General features: G+C 28.3%; 1 pseudogene; it reads left to right on the forward strand.

Annotated features, from left to right (window-relative positions):
- Nucleotides 1-1975: 1975 nt before the first annotated feature.
- Nucleotides 1976-18501, forward strand: part of LOC105624433 — a 267247-nt pseudogene continuing 250721 nt past the window's right edge.

Genomic DNA, 18501 nt, shown 5'->3' on the forward strand with positions numbered 1-18501 from the left:
TGAAAACTGTTTAGTAGAAAATTCATTATTAAATCATGCTTGTAGTCATTGTAAAAAAAGATTTTAGAATTTGGATGTCTTCAAGTTTCATTGAGATGGGCCTTTAAACATTGTTTATTATTTAATAAGTAAATATTTGGCAATAAATTCTTCATATAAATAGAGTAAGATCGTACTAATAGAAAAATATAGGATATGTTGAATTGCTTAATTACAGAAGTTAGATTTGATGATAGTAAAAAGCGTGGAAATCATAATATAAGATACTTAGTATTTCTAATATGAAACCGAATTCATTTTGGATAAAAAGAAGTTTATGGACAGAATTAAAAGAATAATTTAATAAGCTAAGAATAATTTAATAAGCTTTAAAATGTTATATAAATTTATATATAATTTAAAAAATATTAAATAAAGTTTTTTACAGTACTAAGTTAGTTACAGTACTGATTTTGCGTTTTACTATCGATTTCTCGGGACATATTAGGAGCACAATTTTTTTGACTTTGTGGTTTGCTCACTTTTTACACTTCTTTAATTTTCCAAAAAATGAAATTTAAATTATACATAAATTTTATATAACATCTTAAAGCTTATTAAACTATTTTTTTAAATTCTACCCATAAACTTCTAGCATTTACCTAAAATAAATTCGTATCTCATAATAGAGGCCTTTCCTCTAATTATATAAAATATGTTCACATATGTTTTCTTATTGTTTTGTTATTTAGAATAATTGAAAAAAATCTAATTTTTAAAAATTACATTCTAATGTAAAACAATTAATGCAATACTTCTAAAAATTAACTTTTAATTTAACTTAATTTAATGTCTTAATGCAACTTTCAATTAATTTAGTTTTTTATTCAACTTTTTTGGAATTTAACAAAAACCAATCAAAGATTGTAAATGCTATCGACGTCGATCTGATTGCCATTTTTCGACTTGGAAAAGTCGTAAACGCCATCGACGTTGAATCAATGTCGATTTATCATTTCTCGCTGGGTAATCACTGATGATCACTTCTAAGAAACATGTGTAGATCTGCACTATGACTATACTTGGATAAAGAGGATAGTAACTCTCTACAAAGTTTTCTCATTAACCTTAAAATGTAATTCTCTCAAAATATATAACAATAATATATACAATATATTAAACGTGTCTACGCACTACATACACGCATTACATATTATCTGTTTAAATAAAGATTTTAATTACTTGTACAAATTTATAAAGAACAAAAAATTTTTGATCGTCGAGTTTTCTTATCTCTTTCCGATAGAAATCATTAAAACTTTAGCAACTTCAATGCTCAAGTGATTTCACGCAAATATTTTTTTCCAATGTTACCCTAGTAGCAATCGTCTATTTGACGTAATTAATTGGTCATTCTTAAATTTAAAGTCCTATCATCGTAAAAATGACGTGGATTTGTCACAGCACATAAATAAATCAAATAAATCAACGTCTAAAATATTTTAAATTCATTATTTTTCGTATTATTAATATACACATAAATGAATAACGTTATGAATTGATGACACTGATGTTACCAGTCATCGATTAGTCATTTATCTGACGTCAATAAATATTACGTCAGTAAATACGTCATAAATAAATGATGTCATTAATTGGTAAAAAGAATAATGTCATTGTTACATCTTTAATACATCATGACATCAATAATACAAAATGACTATAATTATCAACGTCAAAATGATTACAATTTGTTACCTGGATATGCTCTTACGTAAGCGACAAAATGATGATATTCTCCCTTTTTATCGACGAGCAGTGAAGTTGCAGCGAGACGCAATTCTCCATGCGATGTCCACGCAGGATATTGCAGTGAACTTTCAACGATGACTATACGTAGCCAATACGAGGCATCGGTAGTCCTCGGACGTCTTCGGCCGTCGCGTCGACGTCCCGTCGGTTCCGTTGAGGCGCAGCTTGACAGTTAGTGGCATGACGTCGCGATGGATGTTTCATGTTGATTGTTCGTTTTTACGCAGTTGATTTCCGTTAATAAAAAGAAAAATTTGATAACGTAAATATTCCCGTGATAAATTGTTTATACGTGACCATCTCTCATCGAGACTGGAAGACTTCCGATAAATGGAGCATTTTGTGAAAATCTTTGAGAGCTTACAGTGGTTACGCTGTTGACACTGATGGTCTGTATAACGAAATTTTTTTTGTGGAAGATATCAATGGTTCGCGATCACGAGCTATCGTGAATAGATTAAGTATTAAGACGGTGCTTGCATGCGAGAGATTTGGGAGGGATAAATTTAGCGACATAATAATTCTTGCTCGAGTAACAAGAAAGATCATTTATTTTATGTATCAAATTTTTATGAGGAATTTAATAGAGGCAAAACAGAAAAATTACTCTCTTTGCTTAGGTGCGTAAGCGCGACTGTGATAAAAGAATATTTTCATATAATTAATGTACATAATATAAATATATTTTTACACGTACAAAATTTCGGTAAAAATTTAACGGAATAATGATATTATTCTCTGGAGAAAAATGTGTGAATGGAGACAAAGATGGTATACGACGAAATACACTACGAGTTTGTTCTTATTCGAATAATTAAGAGACCTTGTTTATTAACGATGAAAACATCTTCTTTTTCTAATGAGAACGTCTTTCTTCAAAAAATAAATGAGGAAATAGAAATAAATGTAAGTGCAACCTTTGGCAGAAGAAGAACCTCTCGGCATTTAAGTAAAGAGCTCTGCGGTTTCGCATATATTATTAAAAATTCATTAAAATTCGACAGGAAATGGAGACAATTCTCTTCAGAAAGAAAGGAAAGAATACAGTGTGTAAGGAGTGAATTTTTGAATTATTCAAATGGTTCAAGAGAACATTTATTTTTATATGTAACAGAATACTATGTGAGTTGAATAAAGAATCGCGTGATGCAGGGTAAAAAAAGTAAAAGCGTCAGGCATAGATGAATACGGAAAGGGAAATAAAAATCTTTCGTCATTATTCGATCTCCAGAAAGGAAAGTTTTTTGTGGTATTTTTGATGTAGATTATCATCATGTCCATACTTGGCACAAAATCCGAATCTTTTCTTGAGACGCGCGAAAATTTGATTATCATCCATTAAATAACCATTGCATCATGGAGAGAAATGATACTTCGATATTACTTACTGGAAAAGTAATTTAACGTTATTGAGATGTTGTGTCGTATTTATATTGCTTCAAACAAAGGAAAAAAAATTATGTATTATCATCGATTATTCAAGAGAAAATATTTTCTATTAGGTGTAGTAAAAAGAAATCCATTATTTTTGCATGAAATTGAATGGAAAAAATAATAGATTTCTACTACACTTAATATTATATCATCAGAATTCGCAGACATAAAGCACACCAGGACTTTGGGTCTATACATGCAGGATTTTCTTTTGCCTTTACTTTTTGCAAGGATTTTTGTTTCTCGTGTATAATTTTGATTATGTATTGCCTTTCTATTTAAATATATCACTTCAATTCTATATTGCACATTTTTCCTATGACGTTATAATTATATTGTATCTATATGCACAATATATGGTGACATTTTTCAAGACAAGGATGGAGATAAAAATTTAAAGAAAAAAATGATTGAAAAAACAAAAAACTTTGAATATTTTATTGTGCTTCGGATCTAAAAGGTTTATTACTTAAATATACATTTTGGAGACATTCGACGGTTTTGACGTTGTACTATTATTCTAGAATTCAATTTTTACATTTATTTGAAAGATTTCTGTATGAAGATAATTATAAAGGCGATACAATGGCTAAGTAGCGATGGCAGATAGACATACACTATTGTTCATAACTATTTGAAAAATATTTTACATCGTATTCCGATTTTAAATATTAAGTAAGCGTTTCATTGTTAACACATAAATAAAATTTGAATAGAATAATTGATTATTATATATTGATTATAATTATAACTATTCTTATTGTATATTGATTATAACTGTTCTGAATTTAGTAAGACAACGTTCATCGAATTATCCTCAACTATTCTTGAATTGATATTGTATTGAAACATTGCCTCAATAATCAAAACATTTAGAACATATAGGTAAAGATGATTTGGGACAGTGTAGGTGACATAAGATTACTTGTACTTTCATTGAATTCGGTCGTATCCATCCATAAATTACTAGAAGAAATTAAAAAATTTTTTACAATTTTCTTCTTTGATTGATATATCTAATATTTGATTGATTATTATGATGGTTATTAATTGTGCTTTAACAGTAATGATATAAAGTTCAAAAAGATGAGGCAAATTCAATTTTTTAAACAAAGATTTTACGTTTTTGTATCAATGGAAAATAATTCAATTTTCCAGTATTTATAAAGCCATTTATAGCCTGGTCTTTAATATGTAAGCTGAAATAGAACGAGAGAAAATAAGCTCAACTATAATATGCACCTATAAAGTTAATATGCAAGCTGGTAGATTAAAAATACTGAAAAATCCAATCATTTTCCATCGATAAAGGAAATTATGATGTGATGGAACAACCTGGACTTCAGGTTCTGTTTCAGAACGCTATAAAACACATAAGAATATGAGTTGGAGTAAAATTTTTGGATGTATAGTGTTTCCTAGGTTGATTGAGAGGAGAGGAGATGGAATAAATTTTTAATATTTTTTTACCGTATATCCTTTTAATTTTACATGACAAAAGGAATTGTTGTGATATTTTTAAAATAAAATGATTAATGGACCCCTCCGTATTTAAATGATTGGCAATGTCGTGGTGAATATATAATGTCACATATAATTTAGTCAGTGTGTCGATGGATCGATACGGACGGATCAATTAAATATTTTTGTTATTATATGTGATATCGCGCCATTTAGAGAAATTAAAATGTTGCAATTTCATAAGATTTTCTGTGCATTTTGATTTTATTTTTCCCGATTTTGCAAAGATTACTGAAATTATTTAATGGAAATATATTTTATTAATCTCAATAGTCCATTAAAATTGAAGACATACACTTTAAAATGGAATACTTTATTTTTGGCAACTATTTACATTTACATTTAGGCATAGTATTATAGATTATCTGATAATTGATACATTTCCATGAATGGAAATTAACAACGGTTAATCCATAGCACGTTGTATGGAATAATTAGATATGGTAATTACAATAAGAAATGCTTGCCAATCCGGTAATAAAGCATAAGACATATGTAATTATTTATTTTATTAACGAATCGTTATGTTTTATTATAAAAATTATATTAAAGTTTATATTAAAATTTATATTATATTTTAGTTAAATAAAGTTTATATTATATTTTATAAAATTTTTTTTATTAAATTACTCTATAAACAAATTAAAAAATAGTAAAACCCAAGTAAATATATTAAACGATAGTTAGGTGTACCAAATAATCTTTATTAATCACAAATTTTCCGATAATAAATTTTAACGATACGTTTCGGCTATACTTAGTCCTCATCAGCCATAGACATACCAAATCTAATATCTAATATCTAATATCTAATATCTAATTATATTAATATTATGAGAATCATCTCACATTCGAGTTACAGTAGATAACAAATTTCGAAGGATCTCACCTTTGTATTACAAAGGACGGTGTATCGCAACCATATCATAGGTAGTCTTGATAAATAATAAACGATGTAATGAAGAGTCATGATTCCGAACCAATTTATTAGCTAATAGCGAGAAAGATCAGTATAAATAAAAGAATAAATTCCAGTTGCATCAATGATGTAGCTTGATGTCAGATTATATAAATGACTGTATATCTTTAATAATTGTGATAGATAAACTGAATAAAATAAATTATCATCAAAATTGACTGCTATAAAGGAACTACAGTTTGTAACTTAAAAACTATATGGTAAACTAATACTCTTTAACAAATAAAAACTATATATAAAAACTATAAACTGATAATAAATTATAACTTTATGTATGTGTATATATAAAAATTTCATAAACAAAAGCAGACACGAAATATAAATAACAAACGCTTTAAATTTATAATGTCAATTACTAAAATTAAATAATTATCAAGGAATAAAGATTATGCAACACTTATATTAATAATAAAATGAAGGCAAATATAAATTATATATAATGGTAAATTAGCAGCAGTCTATTAAAAATGTATAGAATTTAGAATCAGTTATATTCACTGATGCAAGATCGATCTTGACTATGAGAGAGTATAAACGCAAATGATACCATATGTCAAAAAATCAAAAGACAAAAGAACTAAGCGCTGTCGTTTTTGTTATTATTAGTAATTAAATTTAACAAATAAGTATATATATATATATATATATATGTGTGTATATATGTCATCTAGAGATTCGATGTCTTTTTTTTATATTATTTAATTGTTCTTTAATATGTAGTATTTCCGAAATGAGTCTTTTATTATAATTTGATTCCGCATCCATTATTCTGACATTCTTCCAATCAAAATTATGCTTGTATTGTAATATATGTTCTGTTATAACCGAATACCTAAATGATTCAAGCTTATATTTTTAATATGCTCATTTATTCTGGTAATGAGTTTCCTCTTCTATCCCACAAGAAACGTCACAATTATTACATTGGCTCTTACAAATTACATTATTATTCTCAGAAATTTTTTGTCTTTATGCGTTTTTATAAATTTGTTCAATTTGCTAATATATCTGTAACCTATACTATATACTGATTTAATAATCATGCATGTGGCTGACTGTGTGACTCTGCGGATAAATGGAAGTACAAAAAACTTTTTCTTATTAGAAATTATTTTATTATTAGCAGAAACGTTGTTGTCATCTTTCTTGCGTGGAATTTTTGTTGAAAACAACTTTTTTATTTTTGTATTGAACAGTTTAAATATTAAATCTAACAAATATCCGTTTTTAAAAGAATATGAATGCACATTTCTAAGAACTAAACTTAGAATGTAAAAACTTAGAATAGAATTACTCGATCCACTAAACTGTATTGTACGGTACCAATCTTATAACACAGTAGGTGATTAGGCAAAAAAGAAAGATACTCTATAAAGTTTATTCTACTCTATAAAGTTTTTAAAAAATTTATATTATTTTATGTAGAAAATTTTATGTGCTAGACAACTGATCGATTGATCAATTGAGTATTTGATACCTATATGTTCATTTTATTTTATAATTTTTTTCGATTATTTTATGTAACATGTAGTGTTTAATGTATAAATTTTAAGATTTGTATAGGTAAATATAAGAATTCTTTCAAGAATGACTTTAATAAACATCACATTTTCAGTAAACCTTTTCTATTTTGAGGTTAATTGTTTAATGTTCGATTTTCAGATGTTCCAATGATGGAGGAATCATTCGAATACATTGGAATGGATGGAACCGGTGGTCCATCCATTCTAACGTATTCCACTAATCGTAAAAAATAAACTAATAATAAATTTTTAAAAACTAATAATAAATTTTCTAGTTTCACAAAATATTTTTTTTTCAAAACTAATATCCTGAAAGTAAAAAAGATTTTCGAAAGCATTGTACAATTTGTTTTTCAGCTTAAAAATATAATTGTTATGAATTAATTAACTTAGGAGATCCATGGTGTACTTATCTTAACATTTTTGAAATATTATTGACCGAAGAAAACTTTTTACATGTCTTAAATAAAAAAATGATTTTTCATTTAAACAGGACACAATGCAAGAAGTGTTAAAAAATGAGAATAAATTGCATGTACATAGAGGTCTTAAATTCGGAATTGTAAAAATTGCATCTTCAAGCAATGCTGTATCATTTTTCGTAAATTTGTAATTTTGACAAACAGTTGCGATGTAATTGAATCGTTTGTTCATCAAAATGATTTTCTAGTTTGGTGTCAGACTTTGTTGAGTTATAAAACTGAGTTATTTCCTAAACTCTAATATTATTTACTGAACTCTAATATTGCTTTTACATACATACTGCAAAATCATTTAATGAAAAGTATCATGATTTCTAGAATTGAATCGTTCATTTAGTAATATTATAGATTGGAAAGGTCTGGCTTTTCAGAGCAGAAGCTTGCAACAAGAGACTTAAATAAAATAAAATTAAATAACACATTTTTTAAATATAAATTTTCTTAAAAATTTTAACCTAAATAACATTTAGCTTTTGAATTTCATATTTTGGATATTTACAAGTATGAAACCAGTATGGCTCCATACTAGTTTCATCGATCGTAATAAGAATATCATCTAACCTCAACAAACATTATTTTTTCACGTGCCTGTTATATTGTTACTTTCCTTAATTATCTTATTGTTTAATGCGTTCAAAAATTACGCAGATACATTATTGATGATATCTACAAAACGATATTCCTGTTCCAAGTTGCCTTCATGAAAATAACATTGACTTCGTTTTGAAAAATAAATAGATGGGTATACAATATATTTTTTTCTGGGGGAGCTGATTAGTTCAAAGAACTTATATACAGAGAGTCAAAATTATTGTGTTAAACCATTAGAAGTAGCAACCGTTACAGTAGAAAATATAGCAAAATCTATTTCAAGCCATCTTCGTCTACGATACAAATATACAACTAATGTACAAAATAATATCAATTATGCAAATAAAATTTTATTTGTATTAATAATAACATGAACTATTACTTATTTATTTAACTTTTAAAATTAGAGCAAAATATAAAGTACAATATTTGTTATTCAAAATTATAAATCGGAGAATAATAATGTCTATAAGAGCCAAACGTAAGATGTATGTGTATAATATATTTATTCAATCAATGCATTAATAAACATTTCTATTCTATATTGCGGATTCTCAAAATCGCTAAAAAATCGTTTAAGATATATAAATACAATTAATTAAATTGGTCATTCAAAAATACAAATTTAAAAAAATATAATAAAGAAGAAATGAATTCTGCGATATGTAACGGTGTCCTGTGAAATATAGATGTGAGAAAAATCTAATGCCCAAACGTTTTTTCATTTTAATTACCAAGTTAACTAAGAAAATTTTTTCAATGATTTAAATCATCTATAATACATAATCAATAATTAAAGATCAAATTTACATGATAGATACCAAGAATCGCTCAGTAAAACGTAATTCCATCATTCGTCCTACGAAGGACACAATTAAAAGCTAAAATATAAATATTGATAAAGATAGTGAAGAGAGGAAAGCATCAAGTCCTTGTAAATAAATTAGAATACAGGGTGATTCGTATAAAGTAATCGATTTAATTATTAGTGAAATTTGAAGACATATGCAAAAATGGTTTATACCAACATTTTCAGTATAAAGAGGGACATCAAATAGTGGAACTAATTATTTTATGAACAGATGCGCTGGGGACATTTCAAAGAGAACTTCATTTGTTTAAATGGAATATCCTACTTTTAATTCCAGAATCTAATAGTCAATGTCGAGAGCTTTCCAAAATACTACAATATAATAAAGTTATTTTTCATTGAGTGTTTTTTGAGTTATAGTGCTCGAAAGTTATAGTTATATATTGCAGGCATTAGCATTATGCAAGGCGTCCGATCGATGGCTAAACCTCTTGAATGTTCAGGTTTATATCTTAAATAACATTTGTCAAGATCAAAACTATTGAAGATTATTCCTCTTATTTTCATTTTTGCTCTAAAAATTCATTTTTACAAAAATGAAAATAAGAGACACAATCTCCAATAGCTTTAATTTTTCTACATGTCTTTAAATTTCATTAATAATTAAATCACAGTCACTTTATACGAATCATCCTGTATATAGAGTCAAGATATTCCGTGTCATTTTCAATGGTCAAGCTATTTATTCGTTTCTTTATTATTTCAGACGTCAACTTTTTATGTAAAAGCTCTTCTTCATCTAAAATATTTATATTCTTCCAATTGCATACATGTGAGAATTTAAGTCTGTATGCAGTAATGACTGAATGTTGTGTCGTGTTTCAATTGATACGGTTTCTGTTCTTTAATGCGCGCTTTTAATATTCTACCTGTTTGTTCCATATACGAAGCATTGCAATCTTGCAATTTATTCTGTTACGACATTATAATGAAACAGAGGGAGCTCATCCTTTTAAACGGAATGAATTTCTTTAACTTGTTTATATCTCTTCATGCTTATGTATGAACCCTTTTGAAAAAATATTTAATTTTTAAAAAAATATGATATAAAATATATCGTAAGAAATTTTCATTTCTTAGTTTCATCAATGTTGATTATTGTTATTACTGTATACTTTATCATTTAATTGGTCGAATTTTTTATGTAACATTTTATTGATGGTAGAGAAAGTTATATTTAATGGATAACTATTAATTTAAATTTATTTAAAAGAATTCTTATGAATTTATCGAAATTTTTTTGATAGAAAGTTGAATGGGAGAGAAGAAGAATTCTATCCGTTAGTCCCAAAATAATGTCTTCTTTTTATACTAATGTTTGTTTAGAGAAGAAACTTAAATGACGACCTAATGACGAAGATTGTAACACTAACCATACATTATTATGATATTGTATAGTTTAATTCATCCAAAAAATTAAGAATGCTCCACCTATCTCCAAAGTAAAGGAGAGAGTAAAAATGGCCAAAATTGATCCTATTTCTAAATGACAATTGCATAGGTTTTAAAAATTCCATTCAGAGCCAATCTTCGCTACTTTTATATTCCCTCTTTTAAGTCATGGATAGTAATTATTAAAAATATTTAACAAATACTCAATGTTAAGTTTGTTGATAGCTAGTGAAATATCCTAATGTACCTAATGTAATGATGTACCTAAAAAAAAGGAAGGATTTTCATGGATAATTTTTCAAGAGATCATATTTCTAAGTTACATACATGATTATGTCCGCATTATGAGAGATACAGATAATTCATAGGAACCCCAATCTATCTGTTTATAAAATTTATTATTGAATGCTACTAGTTAATATTAGTATTTTAGTAAATTTTAATAAATTTATTATTGAATGCTACTAGCTAATACTATAATACTAATTAATTTCATGTTTCTTACGTATAAAAAATATGGAATTAACTAATAGCTTTATTGAACGTTCAAGGGAATGTTAGTATTATCTTGTAGTATCAAATTTCTAATTTTTACACTACAATAATCAACTATAACATTCATAAACAACGAAACTACATCGAAAGATAAAAGAATGTTTTCATTAGAGACATTAATTTTAGAAATGCTCTCAATTAATATTATTATAATAATGTACTTAAGGCAAGTTGTCATTAGAATAACTCTCGTATATACGTTGCACCTAACAAAAACAAAAAAAACTTAATTTATTAAGTTTAAAAACTTTGTACTGTTTACTATTATGAAAAAAATATTACAAATCTGAAATATTTTTTTTCGTATTAAGAATTTTTAAATTAAAGAATTATTAAAGAATTTTTTGGAACCCTTGCATTTTTGTCATATATATCCCATAGAGGTGGAATATATGGCTAGCGGTAGGAAATGGGACAATTGTGGAGATGTGTACAGTTTATTAAAAACTTACAAATAAATGCTTATAAATAAAATGCGTAAAAATAACACAATTTATTTATAAAATATGTTTACGAAGTTTTAGAATGATAAATATGTATACGTAGTAATAATAATAACTACGATCTTCCTACATATATTATAATTGTTATTATATGAAGTACATATTTCATATGTTTAACGTGTATCATATGTTTATTGCATTTAGTGCATTAAATCCAATTTGCGCACTTTGTGTGTTGCTTTAGGCATAAATTCCGTCTGCTAAAAATACCATATATTCTAAACAAGTGAGATATATAAGACAACAAATTGAACAAAGAATACAAAAGCAAAGCATTTGTATTATGTTTACAACATGCTTTAATATTTCTCTATAATACTTATGTATCATGAAATAACTTTTAAGTCTTTTACGCGTACAGTAGTCATTTTATGTAAATTATACACTGCTCAAAAAAATGATGAAAAAATATAGAAAAATTTTAGGCAAAATAGGTCAATTTTTACTAACAATAAATTTGCAAAAAATTATCGTAGGTAATGATCTTTTAATTAAAACTTGAAATCTCTGCTTTAAGAACATATGATCAGAGTTTAAGTTTAATGCACCTCTATCATTGTAATTCTCAGAATACGAGAGTATGTTTGTCATATTGAAAATTGCAAAGTTTTAGAATGTATGGACTTTGTAAAATTTTTTGGGGAAATTCCATTTGCAACGGCATAAAGTTCGAACTTTTCCTTTTAATTAAAAAAAAAGTTGCTGTAATTTTTTTCTCAAAGTTATAGCACTTTATAGTAACACTTTTGATACATATATCGACATTACCGGATATATACTACGGCGAAATTGCTAGATGAATTTTGCATATAGTATTTCTATGTGTGTGTGTGTGTGTAAATTTCAATAACGCGTGTTGTCTTCGCTTGTTCGATTACTGTTTGCAGTCGATTTCTCATATTAATACAGGTTCTAATTTCTTTCTATGGAATGTCATTCCAGATTTATACTAGAGCTTGTGATAAGCCTCTGAGATTAACAGGTTGTCGCAAAATTATCATCAGTCAAAGTTGGCCAATTTTTATCCCGAATTTTTCTATGTTATAATTCTTTAGAGCAGTGTAACACATGATGGTGTTACTTATTATAGTGACAAATCGATTTAATTCATAATAATTTCATTAATATTAACAGTAAAAAAAACAAAATCATAACACAATAGTAATGTAACATAAAAGCATGTAACGGAGTAGTTGCGAAAATTATCTCCTTCTATTTTTTCCGACTTCTACGGCGTAAATACCGAGTGATCCTGAATATTTTATGTAGATATGACGCTAAATTATGTAACAAATTACCTATTGAGGAAATTATAATATATAAAAGATTTCTTATTTTGTATAGGAGAGGTAGTCCAACAGTGAAATAATAGTACACTATGAACCATTGCGATATTTCGTAAATGTGACGTTATCAGATTGTCCTATCATGCAGCGATTCGCATTTGAACTCTTCCCTAATCGATTGGAGTCAAGAACGGCCATAATGTCACATTTTAAGAATTTTGGATTGCAAAGTAAAATTTTTTTTGTAAGTTTTACGCATTTTTTTATGTTTTTGTTGTTATACTTATCATTTTTTACATTATGCAATAGTTTTGTGTGCACATTTGGCTTTATTATTCTGTAAATAACTTTTTCTGTTATATTATTTTACCACATTATTTAGGAAATTATTGTGGAAAAGGTGATCTACAATAAACCATTCTGACGTAATAAACAATGAACCATGTATATTGTAGACCACATAATCTTTTTTATGATAACTTTCAAAATAATAATTCATTGTAATAATTATTTAGAATACGGCCCCTCTCTCTCATCTAAAATCTCAATAAAAATATATTCATTTGACGCGTTTTTACTCAAAATGAAAGAAAAATGTGGCCTTGTAAATCCTCACCATTTTCAATAATTGAAAGAGATATAAACCTCTGAAATTTACATAGTCATTGTTAGACTACTTACCTTATTTTAGGATATCCATATGCACATGATAAAATTGGATTTAAAGAAAGGGAAATTCATTATATTCAGATTCTGTTATAAATTCATGATGCTAGGCTTCCATCTCATTAACTTTCTTCATTTACAATATATAATAACATCATTTACCAGGTTACACAATCGTGTATGTATCAGAATCTGAGAGCATTGATTCCATTTTTTCCAAATAATCCGCTCTGTTCATGGTCACAATATTGTCTCCATTCGTAAAGCACTTGTGGATTATTATTCACAAATAACTTAGTTACTAGTAGATACAATTCAACATTAGATATATACTGGCCGGAATATCATATCTCACTTCTTATTTAAGAGAATTGAATTATTTCTAAGTTTTTTAGCACCAATAATTTTTAATCTAAAAATATTGTATTTGATGTATTTTTTAATGCAATCATAGTTTTTTCCACGTTATGTTCCGGAAAATAGAATCTTTCTCCAAGATGCAAAAGAGCTTGCAATTCATGCGGTATAAAGATGCTCCTTAAATTTAAAAACCATTTGTGCTCAAATCCGAAAAATTAAATTTGAAATTTATGTAATCAGAAGCCCTTAATTTAATCTCAAAAACATCAGAATGTTCAGTGACAATTGGTTTATAGAAAAAGTATTTTTTTTAATACTTCATACTCAATTTAAATTTTTGTGCAAATAAATGATCAGAAAATGGAAAGTAACTTCTTAAAAATAACAAGTGCTCGTTACGGAGTCAAAAATTAACAAGTTACTGTAGTTTACATTACTATAGTTACTTATTTTTAAAAATAACTCGTTACACACAAATACACACACACACACACACACACACACACACACGCGCGCGCGCGCGCGCGCGCACGCACGCACGCACGTTGTAAATTGCAAAATTAAAAATTTAATCGTAATTGAAATTTACGATTAAGAGAGAGGATATGATAGAATATTACCAATTTTGATAAAACACGACTAAAATAATTGATTAAAACCGACATTTAAGTTGTACGATACAAAAATGATACAGAAATAAAGGAAATACGTTACATTTAGATGAGTAATCTGAAATGTACGATTCAAAAACATGATGTTATTAATTTTAATAAGAGATGATCAGATAGAAATAGATTCAAAATCTAAGCTATATAGCGAAAGTGATAGACAAGTTTATCAAATATAACAGGTAAATAATCTGAAATTTACGATAAAAAACGACATGTAAGCTATATAATAAAAACGATATAATGTTTATAAGAAATTATATAATTTAATCCAGAAATGTCTCTATATGTTAGAATAAGATAGATGTTATGGAAAAATTACCGTATCCAATATAATGTGACATTTATAGATTATTAAATATAATTAATTATTCAATGACCTAATATTTAACAACAGTAGGATAATTTTGCTATAATCTGTACCTTATTTACATAAACATATACCACTTTGATCAAAAAGTTCCCGGAATTACCGATGGCTATACCGACAATAGAGTTCCAGAAATGTTTCGAGAGCTGGATCAAGCGCTGGCATAAGTGCATTGCAGTCCATGGGGAGTATTTTGAAGGGGACAATATCACTTTTGATGAATAAAACTTGTATTTTGAATTTTCTGAATGAATTTCGGGAAACTTTTTGATCAAAGTAATAGACATTTTCGGATTAAATTGTATAAATTTGTATATATCATCCTATCGCTTATTTTTATATTAAATCAGATAATGTGACAGAGAAGTTTATGTATGCAGTTAATTATTCTATCGTTTAAATAAAATAGCATACAAAATCATAAAACGTATTCATAATTCCTTGACTTTTGTGTATAGTTATTCCATAACTGAGAGGTAATGGAGAGAAATTGTTTTCGATGTATCACCATTTTTGAAATACTTCGAATTTAATATTTACTTTCGTTATTGTGATTTCTTTGTTATCTGAAATAATTATTTTAATGGAATCAATACGATTTCCGTCAACAGAGCGATTAACTGCAACTATATTGCCTATCGTTCCATTGACAAGTCCCAAAGTTATATCAATGTTTTGTCGAATCATCACTTCAGCGCCAATTTTTTAATCGCTATTACTCTTTCAATGTCAGCTGTTTCTGAAACTTTATATTTGTCTTCCAAAATTTTGTGCACTCTTTTCATTGCTGGAGCACAATCGACATCATCTTCTGCTATCAGTACAATTTTATCATCGTCAATTTTATTAAGCAATGTGTTCAAAACTTTACACAAATAACACGTGAGTAATAAACATATTGTATCAACCGGTAATTGATTCATATAAGTACAACGTTCATTTAATCTTTCACAACTACTTCCTTTGAAATGGATTTTTCTCGATTGAAGAACATTGATATCAGAATCCGTTATCAAACCTATTCGTATTCTAGAAAGTATATTATGATATATGTTGTCGCATCTTTGTCGCATATTAATCAGAAGTTCATCGTAATCGAACATTCGTAATCTCCACAAATCAGATCCATCCATGGTACCTAAATACTTAAATTTCTGAGACATTTTCACGAATGGAGATTGTTCTTTTACAGGGGGAAGCAACAAGTCTCCAAACAGAAGAATATATTTTCTGCCAATGAAACCATCATCTGTATCTGTGGTATCAAAGATTTCACATAATCATAGATTTCACATAAACATAAATATCACATTCGAAATCATAGATACAATCATAGATCAATTATAAATAATTCGAGTCTTTAATTTGTCTCTCAAAGTTTTCAAAACCATGTCTGACAAGTGTATATATTTTGCCGTAGATTCATGAGTGACGGGTAGTGAAACATTCTATGGATCGTCAAGTCGATCGATATTGAATGCCGCGATATCCCTGAGAAGATATGGCAGTTGCTTTTTTTAAATGTATTCTGATCCAATGTTTAATCGTTTCAATAAAAAAACTTTTTCCTGTACCACTCTCGTCACTTACGTACAGTCGCAGAATTTGATTTTTATTTTGTAAAACTTAACATACTCTATCGAAGACTTTTTTCTGGTCTTCGTTCGCGAGATCATTTGCGATAAATCAATCGGAGCATCAATCTTACCAAAATCTATCAGATCTTTCATTACGTCGTCAGGACTATCGGATTGCAATCCAATTCATTGAATTTTCTCTGCTGTTTTCAGATCATTTTCCCGCTTCTTGATTAATTCAGCGCTCAAAAGCTGACTGTATTTTTTCGAGTCTTTCGTAATATTTCATCGCTTTTATCAAAGATGCTGAATTCTTAAAGGCATCCATAAGTCTCGTATGTATCTCTCATTTCATTCAAATCTCTCCAAGATTTAACAAAAGAAGCAGCGAGTAAAAATATTTTCGGGTTCAGTTTTTACATTAAATCGATAATAGTTAATTAAATAATTTTTCCCAGTTTTTTTTAAATAAATCCGATACCAATTTGTAACATTCGATTTCGTCATTTTTTGGCATCTGTCTCATAATTTCCCAAAATCTGGCAAAATATAAATTCAATGATTCTAATTCTTTAGGTCTGTTTAGATAGTAATCATCGATGAACAACAGACAATAAATATTCGTAAAATTTTTATCGAGAATTTTAATTTCATTAATATTTTAAATTTTCTGTTTTTCATCTCATTAATGTCAATCCATTTGACAATGGTATCACTGTCTGTATTACAAGGACAGCCTTCTCTAGCAGTATGTCCGCAGCTTCTAAAGCACCGCATTCTCTGTTATTCAATGAACGCAAAATTCTAGTTTCGATGCCAAAGGCTTATTGAAAACGGCTTATCTATTGGGAATACAAATTAGTTCGGTCCATTTTTTTTGTGTCCAAAAATGCATTTATTTCAAAACAAAATGAATGAACAGATCAATTAAAGTATTGTCCATCGCTGCATACTACTTTTTCCCATCCCTCAGACAATTTTCGAATTCCATCTCGAAAAAATGACTCGTCTTTGGAGGCAATCCAATTTTGGAGCTAATTTTCGATTTCTGCGAAAGAAGTGAACCGGTGACTTGCTGCCTCCTTCGGAACAACCAGTAATCAGAAGGAGCAATGTCCGAAGAATACGACGGGTGCAGTAAAACATCCCATTTGAGCGTTTCCAAATATTTTTTTATGACTTTAGCGATATGAGGCCGGGCGTTGTCATGAAGAAGAATAACTTTATCATGTCTTTACTCATATTCCGGTCGTTTTTCTCGCAATGCACGATTCAAACGAATCAATTGTAGCCGATACCGATCGCCCGTAATGAAATCGTCAGGTTTCAGCAGCTCATAGTAAACAAGATCCTTTTGGTCCCACCAGATACAAAGCGTGATCTTCGAACCGGTGTTCGGCCGTGGTGTTGATGTTGGGGTCGATGGCAACGATTGACCGGGCTAGCGTAGTATTTTTTCTTCTTAGGGTTGTCATAGAATATCCACTTTTCATCTCCAGTTACAATCCAATGCAAAAAACTTTTTCTCTATTGTTTTTGAATCAGCTGTTCAATGCAAGTGAAAAATCGCCTTCCAACATCTCTCGGTTTCAGTTCACAAGGCATTCAATTTCCTTGTTTTTGAATCATTCTCATAGCTCTCAATCATACAGAAACGACTTGTTGAGTTACTTCCATGATTCTGCTCCTCTTGCGTTTGATCTTCTTCGAGTAATGCCTCTAATTCTTTGTCTTCGAATTTTTTTGGCTGTCCAGAGCGAGGCTTGTCTTCAACGCTGAAATCTCCATCCTTGAAACGTCGAAACCATTCTCTACATGATTTATCAGTTGGAGCAGTGTCACTATAAACTTCGACAAGCATTCGATGGGCTTCAGCCATACTTTTCTTCCAATTAAAGCAGAAAATCAAAATCTCCCGCAAATGCTGCTTAG

Source organism: Atta cephalotes, assembly GCF_000143395.1.
Source record: "Atta cephalotes unplaced genomic scaffold scaffold00078, whole genome shotgun sequence".
NCBI classification, from domain to species: domain Eukaryota; kingdom Metazoa; phylum Arthropoda; class Insecta; order Hymenoptera; family Formicidae; genus Atta; species Atta cephalotes.